The sequence below is a fragment of the Canis aureus genome, chromosome 16, assembly GCF_053574225.1.
Source record: "Canis aureus isolate CA01 chromosome 16, VMU_Caureus_v.1.0, whole genome shotgun sequence".
In the NCBI taxonomy this organism is placed as follows: Eukaryota; Metazoa; Chordata; class Mammalia; order Carnivora; family Canidae; genus Canis; species Canis aureus.
Genome location: NC_135626.1, coordinates 52188004 through 52203215, shown reverse-complemented (window position 1 = coordinate 52203215; position 15212 = coordinate 52188004). Strand labels below are relative to the sequence as shown.

The 15212-nt window shown below is 40.3% G+C and overlaps 1 long non-coding RNA gene across 1 annotated transcript in view; it reads right to left on the bottom strand.

Moving 5' to 3' along the window:
* Positions 1 to 1432: 1432 nt before the first annotated feature.
* The window catches only part of LOC144286918 (uncharacterized), a 38856-nt gene continuing 25076 nt past the window's right edge, over positions 1433 to 15212 (bottom strand). Inside the window, exons 4-5 of the long non-coding RNA XR_013354865.1 lie at positions 8134 to 8188; positions 1433 to 1687 (exon numbers count right to left, since the gene is read on the bottom strand). This is a non-coding gene — a long non-coding RNA (uncharacterized LOC144286918). The remainder of the gene's footprint in view (positions 1688 to 8133; positions 8189 to 15212) is intronic.

The following is a 15212-nucleotide window of genomic DNA, read 5'->3' as shown; positions in this document are numbered from 1 at the left end:
AGAGGACTGTTTCTGATTCTTTCTTTTGAGGTGAGGTTTTCCTTCTAGTCATTTTGCTCAGTGCAGAGTGGCCAAAAGCAAGTTGTATTGGGAAAAAGAGAAAAAGAGAGGAGAGAAAGAAGGAAAGAAAAGAGAAAGAGGAAAAAAAAGGGGAAGAAAAAAAAACGAAAAGAAAAAAAAAGAGAAGAAAAAGAGAAAGAAAAAGAAAGGAGAAAAAAAAGGGGGTGGGGGAAGGAAACAAATCAGAAAGCAAAACAAAACAAAACAAAACAAAACAAAACAAAAAAAAAAAAGAAGAACCACTGGGGAGTATCTTCTGATTCTGTGTACTTTAAGTCCCTTGGCTTCTCCTGGAAGTTGTCCGTCAGCTGGTGTTCTGGGGGAGGGGCCTGCTGTGCTGATTTTCAGGTGTTAGCAGTTGGGGGAGCTGCTGTGCCCCTGCCTGGTGCAGGGCTCAGTGGGGGTTGTTCACCCCGTGAGGCCGCAGGAGGAACAGCCCCAGTGGCGGGGCAGCTCTGGAAACCTGGATTCAGCTCCGGCAGGAACTCGGTCTGCAGGGCCTGGAGGCTCCGGGCGGGGCCGCTGATCTGCTCAGCTGGGGCAGGAGCGTCCTCGCTGTCCTGGGCCCTCCCGGCCTCTGCCTGTCCCGGGGGAGGCGGGATCCTGGGCTGTGTCCCGGCGCCCTGTGCTCCGGAGCCTGCGCTGGCGGATTCGCGCTCCTGGGCCGCGCAGCCCCCTCCGCGGAGCCGCTGCCCGAGCACCCCGAGCTGCTCCTGGAACCGCGCAGCCCCCTCCGCATGGAGCCTCTTCCTCTGCCCGAGCCCCTCCGAGCTGCTCCCGGGGCCGCGCAGCCCCCTCCGCGGAGCCTCCGTCCGAGCCCCTCCGAGCTGCTCCGGGTCCCGCCGGGTCCCGCCGCCCGCGCTGCAGCCCTTAGGGAGCTCGGCGCACTCTCCTGGGCGCGCAGTTGCTGTTACTGTCCCGGGGAGCCCGAGGGCATCCCCGCCCTCCTGGGTCCTGCTCCAACTCCCCGCGAGCCCCTTTCCGCCCGGGAAGGTCAGTGCAGCTCCTGCGTCTCCGGGACGGGGCTCTCCTGTCCTGGGGACACTCGCCCCGGCCTCAGCCCGGCTCCCCGCGGCCCCTCCCCCTTGGAGGCCTTTGTTTCTTTACTTCTTTTTCCCCGTCTTCCTACCTTGATAGAAGCGCGAACTCTTCTCACTGTAGCATTCCAGCTGGTCTCTCTTTAAATCTCAGGCCGAATTCATAGATTTTCAGGATGATTGGAAGGTTTTCTAGGTAATTTGGTGAAGACAGGTGATTTGGAGACCCTGCTCTTCCGCCATCTTGCTCCTCCCCCCCATAAATCCTTTGTTACCCCAAATAGCTATCTAGAACTTTTTTAATACTGCCAAGATTAATCACAGAACTTACCTTGATGTGAAGCTGCATTTGATAATGCACAACTGGTGAATGCAATGCAGAATTGTGTCCACTCTCTTCCCTCCCCCATGGGCCAGAAAGTGGCTTCATACTCCTGAAAACACTAGTCCTAGGCAGCCTCTGTGGCTCAGTGGTTTAGCGCTGCCTTCATCCCAGGGTGTAATCCTAGAGACATGTTGGGCTCCCTGCATGGAGTCTGCTTCTGTCTGTGCCTCTGTCTGTCTCAATCTGTGTCTTTCATGAATAAAATCTTAAAAAAAAAAAAAAAAACAACCACTAGTCATGACAGGCACTATTGATCAGTCACAGTTGCCATGTTGGATGAAAATTAATATATCTCTTGGATATATTGTAAATATACTGGCATGAGAAATAGGAAACTTGAATTCTAGTTTAATTCTTGCAACTCACTAGCCATGTCAGGCTGGCAAGTTACAGGTTTTTCCTCATTTGCAAAATGGGTTGGACTAAATGATCCTTTCCCAGTTCAAATATCCTCTATCTCTATGATTAATGTCTGCAGCCATCTCAAGTGGAAGGCAAGAAAAATAATTCATGTCTATTGCAGATAAAAGTGTATCCGAATAGTAAAGAAAACTATCTTTGTTGTGATTATATTTCCTTATTTTCAAATCAGATAATTATACCAATATAACACCTAATAGGTTTCCATTTGTTAAGATAGACCAAATAACTGTAACACATCCCACAATGAAACAGCTCAGACACGTAAAATGTATTTCTCTCTCAAGGAACAGCCCAGACCAGGTAACTCTGTTCTACATGGTCATTAAGTGACCTAGGCTGATAAAGATTCCGTATCTCCAAGTTTCAGGTCAATATGGTCTTTTTGGTCAATATTGACCAATTTTTGGCTCACAGGAAGGGGTAAGAATATATGAAGAAAGCACGTTCAGCAACTTAAAGGCTTGGGCTAAAAATAGCACATCTCACTTCCTCTTGCATTCCATTAGAGAGAAATTAAACACATAACTGTATACATAACTTCAAAGAAGTTTGAAAATGTTAATGTCTAGCTGACCAGTCACATTCCAACTATAATCCTATTACTGTGAAAGGAAGAACAAATCTTGGAGAGCTAATATTTTCTGCCACTGTAGTTAGTTCATTTAAGGAACTTAACAGTCAATCTACAAAAGCAGCTGCTATAGTCCCCAGCCATTCACTCAGAACACTGTTACTAGATATCTGAATTTAGAAGATACAAGTTTGGCCTAAGTGTTAGGGTGAGAAAGAAATCCTTTGAGTCTCTATTTCTGAATCCCTTTCACCTATGAATTCCACAGAGACCTGGCAATCAGAAATTTATTCAATTTGCTCTAAGAAGCAATCTTCTGCTTTGTTTGACTTATTCTAGCAGTCCAGAGGAGGCAGGCTTTCTAAGTCAGAAATGGAATCTATAGCTTTCAAGAGGTGGCTTTCCCTAGTAGTTGAGGCAGAGCAGTGAGCAATCTGAGTGATACTCAATAGAGTATGTTCATCTGTTAAATTTGGCAAAGTTGCTAATGCACAGTGATATTGTTTGTTATGTCTCTTCTTTAGCTCATAAGTTTTTTTTTTTAAAGAAGACATAGGATAAAACAGCTACCACCATCCTATTCCATCAGGTTCCTCTTCACTGAGCTTCAGCTCTTCCACTTGCAAAACACAGCAGATGGAATGTTAAATCTAAACTAGAAAGTCTCTTGCATTCCTAGCTGTCAAAACAAACCATGTGCCTCCTGCTTCTCAACTATAATCCACTAAAAGCAATAGACTATTTCAGACGCCAGAACATCCACATCCAACTGTATTTTGGGGAGCTTTTTTTAAAGTGGAAGTATTGGAAGATGAATGGAGGAACTCATGCAACAAATAAGTATACTGACTCAATGAGAATGTATTGGCATTTAAATTATGACTGCCCTATGACAAATACATTTAGTACTACACCAAGACCAATGAATGTTAATATTTCCCAGTTGTGATCTGTGCTAAACATTAATATGTGTTAGGGTTATAATGGTCTTTGTTAGCTATTTAGATCAATGTTGTCCAATATAAATATAGTACAAGTCATAAATACAAGCCACACATTAATTTTAATTTTTCTAGTAGTCACATTTAAAAAGGGAAAAAAGAAATGGGTAGATCAATTTTAATAATATATTTTATTCAACCCAATATATACAAAATATTATCATTCTAATATGTAACCAATATAAAAAATTACTAAGAAGATATTTTATACTCTATTTTTCATACTATCTCTTGGAAATCTGGTGAATATTTTATATTTACTGTACATCTTTGAACTAATTTGGACCAGCCATGTTTCAAGTGCTCATTAGTTACATGCTAGTGGCTACTATATTGGACAATACAAGTATAGAATCTTAGAGATTTTTTTTTTCAGGACTTGGGGCTTATATGAAAATTAGTGATAAGAAAGTGTGCTACATATTACAGAATAAATAATTGGCAGTCTCTTAACTTCAAACTCTTCCCCCAAGGCACACGGTGATTAAAAATTCATACATCAAGTCGGAAGTTACATAAATATTTAGAATAGTATTTAGGGCCAAGCATATCACTGGCCCCAGTCATTATCCCACATGTGGAGCCCAGATCTTGATTGCTATTAACAGACTCCAACTCCAATAGCTAATTTCTCAATCCTGTAGAATGCTTGGTTACAAAAAGTTGGACCCCAAAAAGAAATAAGGCTGAGTCCTTGCCAGACATGTTTGAGTTTAAGAAATCCCAAAATGTACTCAGTTGATGAGCTGGCCGAAAAGGCACTCATATTTTGAAAAAGAGAAAATTAGGGAACTATCTTCTACAAACTGAAGAGTATCCTTAGGTATTCTTCAGAAGCCGAGCCCAACATATAAGTATATAATTTGGGTCATACAAAACACTGTAATGGTGACAAGGGTAAAATGGGGCAGGAATGTCCCACCTAAAGGACTTCACATTAAAAATTTAACACTGTGCGAATTCTTGGGTCTGACAGGGACCGTGGGTTGGGCTCCCTAGCTATGATTCCTGACAGAGCTCATTAACACCATAGGAAAGTTTCCCACAGTATACAAGAGCAAGGGACATCAGCCAAGAATTAGGAGGAAATATAAAAATGCAAAAGAACCAATTTCTGTCTTAGCATCTCATTTTTGAACAATCTGAAAAGTGAATAGCCTATTAATAATTTTTCAGCCCTCTTTAAGACGGCTCATATGTACATAGTAGTAAATGGATTTGACAAGTGCTGGATTGTGTTACTGACTAAATAAACTCTAAGATGATTTTTTAGGAGAGCTACTTCACACAGCATTCTCACCTAAATTGAACAGTGCCAATAAATGCAAGTTGAAAATGAGCACTTTTCCCAGAAGAGTTACAAAGGTTTCTTTTACACATGAGTCATGAGCTGTCTCCTCAGCAGAGTATAATTTTGGTAACACAAGCAAGATGTTCTTGTGAAAAAATGACTTTATCCAAGTATTCAGAAACATTATGCCAAGAGTGCAATGGGTCTATAGTGAAGAATCATGTTTATTCAGCCCATCACGTCCTTGAAAACAAAACTGTCAATATTATGAGCATCACTAGCTAACAGGAAGCATCTAGAATACTTGTAAAGATATATGCTATGTAGCCAGAAAGCATTGACATTATTCTTCCTGTGAAACTAACTGGGAAACAAGGTGAGGGAAGTCTAATTTGTTACTGACACTTTAATATAGAAAAGTAAAAAAAAAAAAATCTTTCTCCAAAAATTCACAAGCAAAAATTATATCAGAAAGATTCTCCAAATTCCTTGAAAGATATCTTATTTGACAGCCCTGAATCTATGATTTTTCTAATAGTATATAATCTCTCTGTGCTCAATTTCCCCAACTATAACAAAAATAATACCTACCTCACAATTACTTGTAAAGATTGCAATAATCCATGTAAAATAGTTAGAAGAAAGCCTGCCACATAGAAAGTATTCAATAAATATCAGCTATAACTTTTGTAATTAAAGATAGAACAACAGAGATACTAGATATAGTAACCCAGTCAGAAGGTGTACAAATATGTAGGAAAGAACCCATGGCTCTAAGCTTTCTACAGGATCTAAATGTTCATATTCTACTTATAGTACAAGTGTTGATTATTGCTAATAGGCCCTCAAACCAGCAACTAAGTTATCTATCTTGTAACATAATTTGGCTTTACAAAGCTGATCTTAGAAAATATGCCTGTATCTTTGCAAGATATGGTTGGATAAAGGGAAATCCCAAACATGAACCCTGCCTCCTCCAATACCACCTCTCTCCATGCTCCCGTTTGGTTGCTATGCTCCAGCCACTCTGTCTTTGTTCAGCCTCTTGAACATAATACATTTGTTCCTATCTCAAGATATTAAGTGTTCCCTCTTCTCCTTCTACCCTTCAAATATCACCTCCTAAGAGAAGCCTTCTTTGATACCTCAGCTAAATTAGTGGTCCTCAAAGCTGATACCTATCACACTATTCTATCCTGTTGTTCTCAGAGCATACATTAGTATTTAAAGTAATCTCATTTACTTATGATCTTTGTCTGAATGTCTTAGCCACCTCACCTCCATATGAACATTTTATTCACAGCTGTAACACTTTAGTCCAGTACCTGATATATAGTGCACCCTCAAATGCATAAATGTTAACTGACGAAAACTATAAACATACCTTCTCCAAATACATTCACTCACAAAAATTAAATATTATTTTACAAGTTTATGAAGCCCTTAAAAGCCACAAATAGATTGTCTGGGGATCCATGAGGCTTAAGTTAATAAGCACAGAAATTAAGATCATATGGTTAGATAGGGAAGCTGGGCTAGTCCAAATGAAACTTGGGCTAGCAGCACCTGAGTGGCTCAATCAGTTGATCATCTGACTCTCAGTTTTGGCTCAGGTCATGATCTCAGGGTCCTGGGGTCCTGAGATGGAGCCACACATGGGCTCCCTGTTCAGTGGGAAGTCTGCTTATCCACCCCCCCGCCCCTCCACTTGCACGCACACTCTCTCTCTCTAAAATAAATAAATATTTAAAAAAAGAAAGATACTTGGGCTACAGTTTGGGAATCTTTAGTTACCATATGTAGCCTCTAAATATGACCGATTTTCTGTCTAATTTTTTGATCTGTTATTTTGAGTGGGGTGTTAAAGTCTTCAACCACTACTGTTGATAGATCTATTTCTCTCTCCAATTCTGCCAGTTTTTGCTTCAGGTGCTTGGGATTCCCCTGTTTGATGCATGCATGTTTATAATTGTTAAATTTTCCTGGAAACTTTCTTAGAACTCTTTTATTATAAAATGTCTCTAACTCAGGGAGTTATTGTGGTTTTTCTTTAGCCCACTTGGTATGAATATTCACACTTAATATGGATCTAAAAAATGATACATCACCATGCTTGATTATGCGCTGCTGTCCTAGACTTTTCCAGGGACATTACAGTGAGTATCTGCACCAAATTTTCTTTCTGAAATCCAAAAATTTCTAAGTTCCCAAAAACATCTGGCCCCAGGGTTTTAGATTAGGGATATTGAGCCATTTTCTTGAGTTTTAAATAGGTCCCAGATAGTGGGTTAAAATTTTCATAGACATCTTGACATTTAGTTTTCTAGACTAACTGGAAAATTAAGCCACACTTTATAGTCAATGGAGTCTAGAAGAACAAGTCACCTCCAGTGCCCATGTGGTGAGGCCAGACCAGCTCCACAGCCCAAGATCTGTTCTATTGCAGGCAAGTTCCACTACTGCATGGCCCACAAACATGTAGAATCTCAGGTACATGAAATCCTTGCTTGGCCTCCCCTCTAGGAGGTAGCATCCATCCCAGGAGATGAGCTCAAAAGGGCTGAGAACTGTTGTCACCCAAAACCTGAAGTTCTTCTTCTCCCCAGAATTTTAGTTTCACAACAGCTTAACATGAGGTATTTATTAGTTAAGTAAGCCATTTAGCTTTCTCCTAGATGAGGTGAGCTATCCTGAAGGATCAGCAGAAGTCAGCACAGAACCATGGGATTGGAGCAAGAGCTTTCAAATTATTTTCTGTGGAACTCTAGAGGACTAGCAAGGTGCTTTAATGCTCCACAAAGCTGGATTCAAACTTCATAAAAATATATATGTACTCATATATGTGCATAATATATTCACCTGTTTTAAATATTTTATATATTCAGCTATTATAAGTACTGTAATAAAATTAACATGTATATTTAAATGTCATATCAGATTGAAACACTCTAGAAACAGTAATAATTATGCAACCACAAAAAAATTTGATTTTATAAAAATCGTAGTATAAAAATTCTATCATGTCTTGTATTTAATTAGACTTCTTGTAACTGTCTCAGTGATTACAGGGGTTATGTCTCTACAGTGGTCTTTTTTTTTATTCAAACCTATGCATGTCTAAAATTATTAAGTTGACTGCATGATTACTAAATATGTGTGAGTCAGGATTGTCTTGATGTGTGCAACCAACAGAAAATAGGAAACAAATGAGATGTAGTAATTGTCATTCATAACCCTCAATTTCATACATTCTGTAGAACAGTACTATGATTTTCCTTTATTAACTTTATTATGTTTATGAATTTAGAAAATAAAATCATGGTAATAAAATGTTACTGTTATCTATTTTATACTCAACATCTAACCTCCACTTTGTTTTGACAGAGCCCAGTGCTTTCAGATGTCCACCTCCAATGTGACCTGAGGGTAGAGAATGGGGAGTGTATTAATCATATATTGCTTATCAATGGTTACTACAAACCTGTTTAAGTTTAGCAACTTAAAACAATGCCCATTATTGTCTAACAGTTTCCATAGGTCAGAAGTGTGGACACAAAGAAACTAGGTTCTCTGCTCGGGGTCTCCCAGGCTGAATCAAGGTGTTAACTGGGACTGAGAGGCCATCCAAGGAATACCGGTCGGTCTATTCTAAGTCCATTCAGGCCATTGGCAGAGTTTAGTACCTTATGGTTTATTTCAGTTTTCTATTGTTACAAAATAAATCATATATTAATGGCTTAAAACAACACCCATCTAGGGCACCGGGGTGGCTCAGTGGTTGAGCGTCCGCCTTTCTTTGGCTCAAGTCGTGATTCCAGAGGCCTGGGATCAAGTGCCATATCAGGCTCCCCACCAGGAGTCTGCTTCTGCCTCTGCCTATGTCTCTGCCTCTCTCTGTGTGTGTCTCTCATGAATAAATAAATAAAATCCTTAAAAAAAAAAACACCTATCTATTATCTCATAGTTCCATATATCAGAAATCTGGGAATGTGTGTGGGTTCTTTCCTCAGTGTTTCACAGGGTGAAATCTGGGTGTCAGCCACATCACATGCCTTTCTGGAAGTTCTAGGGAAGAATCTGCTTCTGTGTTCATTCAGACTGTTGGAAGAATTCAGTTCCTAGTGGCTACTGGTGTCAATCAGGGACTGATCTCAGCTCCAACAAGTCACCCTCAGATCCTTGCCATTTGACCCCTCCATGTTCAAAGCTAGTGGCTTAGAATCCTCACTGTACTGAACCTCTCTCACACTTCCAGTATCTCTCCCATCTGCCATGACACAATCTTACATAGTGTAATCACCAGAGGGTTTACTCTATCACTATTGGCCACATAACAATCGAATCAAAGAAATGACTATCCTATCATATTCACAATTTTCACACACACTCCAAGTTAGGAGATTATGTACATGTGCATCAGGAGATGGGAATCCTAGGGACTATCTTAGAATTTTGAGGGCAAGGGGAACCCTATTCTCAGCTTCAGAGTGAATCTTGTTTTACATACACCAATCATGATGGCCCCTTTCCAGGAATTTATTTAAAACTAGCATGTGACCCAGATGTAGGCAAAGACACAAAGTGAGTCTGCTAGGGAACTTCTAGGAAACATTCCTCTCTCATAAGGTGAGATTACCTCTGTTCCAACTTTGTGTATTTTCTAATCCAGGTGGGATGCCTAGAATCCTGGAATCACTACAGCTGTCTTGCTCCCAGTCTGAGGATGAAAGCATCACACAGGGGAAGGAAAAGCAAAAAAAAAAAAAACCATGTAGAAGTAGTGCTGGAGCTCAAAACACCATAGCTCATGCCACCTTTCAACTTCTTGTTGGGGGAGATTTTTAATTCTTTTCATCATGCCAGCCAGCTTGAATCAGGGTTTCATTACTTGTAGCCCAAGGCATTCTATGAATGAAAGATTCCAGGTAAAATTTAATTTAAGGAAAAAAAAGAGCTCAGCTGTTGGACAAAACTTTGAAAATCATAGATCTATTAGATAGAGTCAGACAGACCTGAGATTTCAACTGAACTTCCAATATTAATGAGATGAATTATTTTATCTGTACGATCAGGAAAAGTAATTTCTATCTTCACAAGTCATTATGAGGATGTAGCAAAGTTGCACACATTAGCCAAGTATTTCAAGTGAAACATAAGACTTGTTTCAAACACCTAATTATAACCAGGACTTAGGGGACAGGATGGAATGAGAGGAGGATATGGGTAACCAAGAAAGAATGTAGGGATGGATGTGACATGGTAGGGAGAATAAGACAAAAAGACAGCTCTGTCTGAGGGCGTGATGCACTGAGCATCTCCTCATTTCACTCCAGATCAGTGTCTGAGCTCCAGGGAGGGAAGGGAATGCAAGTGTATTTAAAAGTGGGGTTCATGGGATGCCTGAGTAGCTCAACAGTTGGGCACCTGCCTTCAGCTCAGATCATGATCCCGGGATCCAGAATCGAGTCCTGCATAGGGCTCTCTGTGAGGAGTCTGCTTCTCCTTCTGCCTATGTCTCTGCCTCTCCCTCTCAGTCTGTGTCTCTCATAAATAAATAAATAAATCTTTTTTTTTAAGTGGAGGTTACACATATACACATTTTTGCATAATGTGGGACAGGAAATGACCAGGGCCACCATGGTAGAAGAGAAGGACCTTCAAGGATACTCTTTCTCTCCAAAAAGAAGAATGAAGAAGCCAACATTATTTGGGCAACACTCTTGAGATGCATCCTAGGTGCCAGAATGAGAAGGCAGGCATTATTAAACAAGGAACTGTCAATAAAGCAGCAATATAAGGCAAGGAGAGAATGGAGAAAGCATTCAGAGAAATTTGCAGCATCTCACATTCATTTTTTACCTCATATTATGCGCCAACCTTTAGGATGCCCTTTGAAAGCTTACACTCCTATTTGCTAACTCAATAGAATTTTCCTTCCCCTTTGACAGATTAGGTGAGAGATGAGATCTCAAATGATTACAGAGCACTTTCACTTTATTTTTTTCCTTGGACTATAGTTGGCACACAATGGTACATTAGTGTCAGATGTACAATATAGTGATTTGACAAGTTTATACAGTATGCTATGCTCACCACAAGGGTAGCTACCATCTATCACCATACAATACTATGGTAATATCATTTACTATATTCCCTAGGCTGTACACTTTTATTCCCATGAGTTATGCATTCCATAACTGGAAGCCTGTATCTCCTACTCCCTTTCACCCATTTTTCCCAAGCATCCACCATACCCTAACCTCTGGCAGCCATCAATTTGTTCTCCATATTTATAGGTCTGATTATACCTTTTGCTTGTTCACTCATTATTTTTTAGATTCTACCTATGAGTGAAATCTTATGGTATTTGTCTTTCTCTGACTGACTTATTTCGCTTAGCATAATACCCTCTAGTTCCATCTATGTCATTGCAAATGGCAAGATTCCATTCTTTGTGATAGCTGAGTAATATTCCAAGGTATGTGTCTGTATGTGTACCATTTCTTTATCTTTCATCAGTCGATGGACATTTAGACTCTTTCCTTATTTTTGCTATAGTAGACAGTGCTGCTATAAACATTGGGGTGCATGTACCCCCTTCAAATGACTATTTTTGTACCCCTTGGATAAATACCTAGTACTCTGATCGCTAGATCCTAAGGTAGTTCTATTTTTAACTTTTTTGAGGAAACTCCATACTGTTTTTCAGAATGGCTGTACCACTTTGCATTCCCACCAACAGTGTTAGAGGGTTCCCCTTTCTCTGCATCTCCGCCAAGGTCTGTTGTTTCCCGAGTTGTTAATTTTAGCCATTCTGATCAGTGGGAAGCAGTATCTCATCATGGTTTTGATTTGTATTTCCCTAATAAAGAGTGATGCTGAGCATCTTTTCACATGTCTGTTAGCCATGTGTATGTCTTCTTTGAAGAAATGTCTATTCATGTCTTCTGCCCATCTCTCAACTGGATTTTTTATTTTAGGGGTGTTAAGTTTGATAAGCTCTCTATAGATTTTGGATACTAGGCCTTTATCTGATATGTCATTTGTGAATATCTTCTCCCCTTCTGTAGATTGCCTTTTAGTTTTGTTGATTGTTTCCTTCACTGTGCAGAAGATTTTTATCTTGATGAAGTACCAATAGTTCATTTTTCCTTTTGTTTCCTTGCTTCTGGCAGTAGGTCTAATAAGTTGCTATGGCAAAAAATAAAACAAATTAAATAAATAAATAAATAAATAAATAAATAAATAAATAAATAGATGGATGAATGAATGAATGAATGAATGAATAAATAAATAAATAAATAAATAAATAAATAAATAAATAAATAAATAAAAGTTGCTATGGCTAAGGTCAAAGAGGCTTCTGCCTGTGTTTGATGGATTCCTGTTTCACATTTAGGTTTTTTACCCATTTTGAACTTATGTTTGTGTATGGTATAAGAAAGTGGTTTCTTCTTTTTTCTTCTTTCTTTTTCATTCTTTTGCACGTGGCTGTCCAATTTTCCCAACACCTTTTGTTGAAGAGACTTTTTTCCATTTCATATTCTTTCCAGCTTTGTCAAAGATTAGTTGACCATAGAATTGAGGGTCCATTTCTGGGTTCTCTATTCTGTTCCATTGGTCTGGGTGTCTCTTTTTGCACCAGGACATACTGTCTTGACAACTGCCACTTTGTAATATAGCTTGAAACCCGAAATCATGATGTCTCCAGTTTTGTTTTTCCAGCCAGTAATCTCATGACTGTTGTTCTAAATTCTTGTTCAGAGATACTGCTTGTACAGAGATCTTTTGAGCAATCATCTGGCTATGACTCCTTCTTGACCTTTCTTTTAGGGAGAATTCCTCCATCTTGTTATTTTGCCTAAGTTTCTGTCTTTGGTTATTTTGAAAGTTTCTTATGTTTCCTGTACCCAAGAGTAATGCTATATTAAAAAGGGATCATACATTATCCAGGGCCTGAAACTTCAGGAAGTGTTTCTGTTGTACACTGTGTGCACTCTGCTGTTGTGTTTTGGCTGCTCTTTCCCTCTGGTCAGGCCTCTTCAGAGCTCCTCCTTGCTTGCAATGGGAAATGTTCAGAACTTTAACGAGGTGTGGTTTGATTTGTTTGTTAAAATAAGCTTGGATAAGAAGAAAAAAGCCTGTTATAGTAAATATGCTCTTTCTAGGTACAGGGGGGGCAGTGTTTGGTGTTAAGTGATACCCACCTCCACTGGGGGCCCCTGTGTTGCTCTCTGAAGTCTCACTCTGTTGGTGGTGAGGTAGATAATGTCTCCACCCCACTCTCTTGTCCTCAGACAAGAGACCTCACACACCCTGCAGTTCAAGAAGCCCTCACAGAATAGGGAGGGTCATGAGCCACCCAGCGCCATAGCTGTCCTGCGTTTTATTTTTGGCACACATCTGCGATTCAAAATGCCAAACCATAAAGGAGCTGGCACCCTGTGGAACCACTCTTCTCCTCCAGAGGATAGCCTTGCTGCCCTATGTCTGGTATCCTCTGTCCCAGAAAAACCCTCAGTCCCATGCCTGCACATAACACAAAATCTATGGTGTGGCACTGCAAGAAAAGCAGCAACCCCGTTATCCACCCTCTGTGCATGGCCTCTGTTCCCTGCTCATGAAGGCCCTTGTGCTGGTGCCCTCAGGGTCTCTTGTCCTTGAAGAGGCACTATACCTTCTTCCAAATGCACTCCAGGAAGGGGTACATTGTCTCCCAATGCGATCCAGGAGACCCCTACACCAATGTGTGCACTCCGAGGACAGCACCCTCCTTCTCTCCAGGAGCTCACATTACAGCTCTGCTCTGGCAAAAGTCCCACATTTCCAAATCTTCAGAGTGTGAGCTCTACATGCTGTTTGCAAAAAACCTGCGACACTCAGTACCTCTCGCTCCTTAATCAGTCCTCTGAAGAGGATTCCACCTTGTGTAGACTGAGGCCACACTCAACCTCTCTCTATTTTTCTCCCTTTTCTCTCTCTGTGAAAGGATTCCCTCCTCTCCCTGGCACTTGTGAAAGTTTTCCTCTCCCCGAATTCGCTTCCTTGTACCTCATATCTGCCACACAGTCTCCCGCCAGCCATGGAGATCCTTCTCCCAGTCCTTGGATCTATTTCCTGGGTGTTCTAAGTGACCTGACCTCAATACAGCTGTGTTTAAGGGACTAGAAAAGCCCAGAGTCCCCCTAATTCTCTGCCATCTTAATTCCCAACAGAAAGTCTTGGTTAAAGTGCTTTTAGAAGGCCAAGCATAGGGGAGCCCGGGCGGCTCAGTGGTTTAGCGTCACCTTCAGCCCAGGTCCTGATCCTGGAGAGCCAGGATTGAGTCCCACGTCAGGCTTCCTGCATGGAGCCTGCTTCTCCCTCTGCCTATGTCTCTGCCTCTCTCTCCTCTCTGTGTATTCTCATGAATAAATAAATAAAATCTTAAAAAATAAAAAAGAAGGCCAAGTGTATTAGTTCTTTCTGCATTGCAAACGATCCCAAAGGTTCAGTGGCTTACAATAAAGAAAACGTCTATTTTTTTTCTCTCTCTCTCAGATAAATAAATAAATATCTTTTTTTAAAAAGTACTCTTTCATCTTGCCTTGAGCCTATAACACCATCATCCACTCTCCATATAAATGTACCTCATCTGCCTAAATTTGAAACTTCTCTTTGGTCCTTATTAGCCAAATTACCTTGGTCAAATCACCTAACCTCAGGCCCCAATTTCCTCATCCATAAGATGGGGAACATAAAGACCCAACTTATATGACTGCTATGTATAGATAGGTAAGGTAATTTCAGTTATCTGTAAGCCAGCAACTTATTTACTTAAAATAGCTATTGATACACACTAACCAAGACCCTTCCTTTGATCCAAAATTAACTGATATATTGTATGCCTGCTCTGTCCCAGGCACAGTGATGGGGACACTAAATTACACCTGTCATTGAAAACCTCACAAATCATTATTACACAAAGTGATAAACAAATCATTATCATATAAATTAGTAAATAGTATATCTGAGATCTGAATAAGATATTGTAGGCACCCAGATAGGAGGAATTTATAGTATCTGGGAAAGATGAGAAAGGATTCACCAAAAAAAAAAAAAAAAAAAAAAAAGGTGAAACTTAAACTGAATATTCAGAAGGCTGAATAGAAGTACTCAAGACAGGGTGGAAGGGAAAAGACATTCTAGAACATGAATAGCATGTGTGTAACTTGCTAATGCCAGGTAATGTTATTTCGGTAACATCTACAAGAAAGTATGTTAGCTCCCCATGTTGATACTAAATTTGTCCTCATCAGGAATTCGATGGCAGGATGGGGGCAGTTGTAAAATCCTCTCCTAAAAGGAACAGACGAAGCAAGCTTAATGGGATTGGGATAGCCTTTTCAGCCACTTGAAGCTTCTGTTCTCTTACATACAAGGGCTATCATTTGTGAGAGTAGAT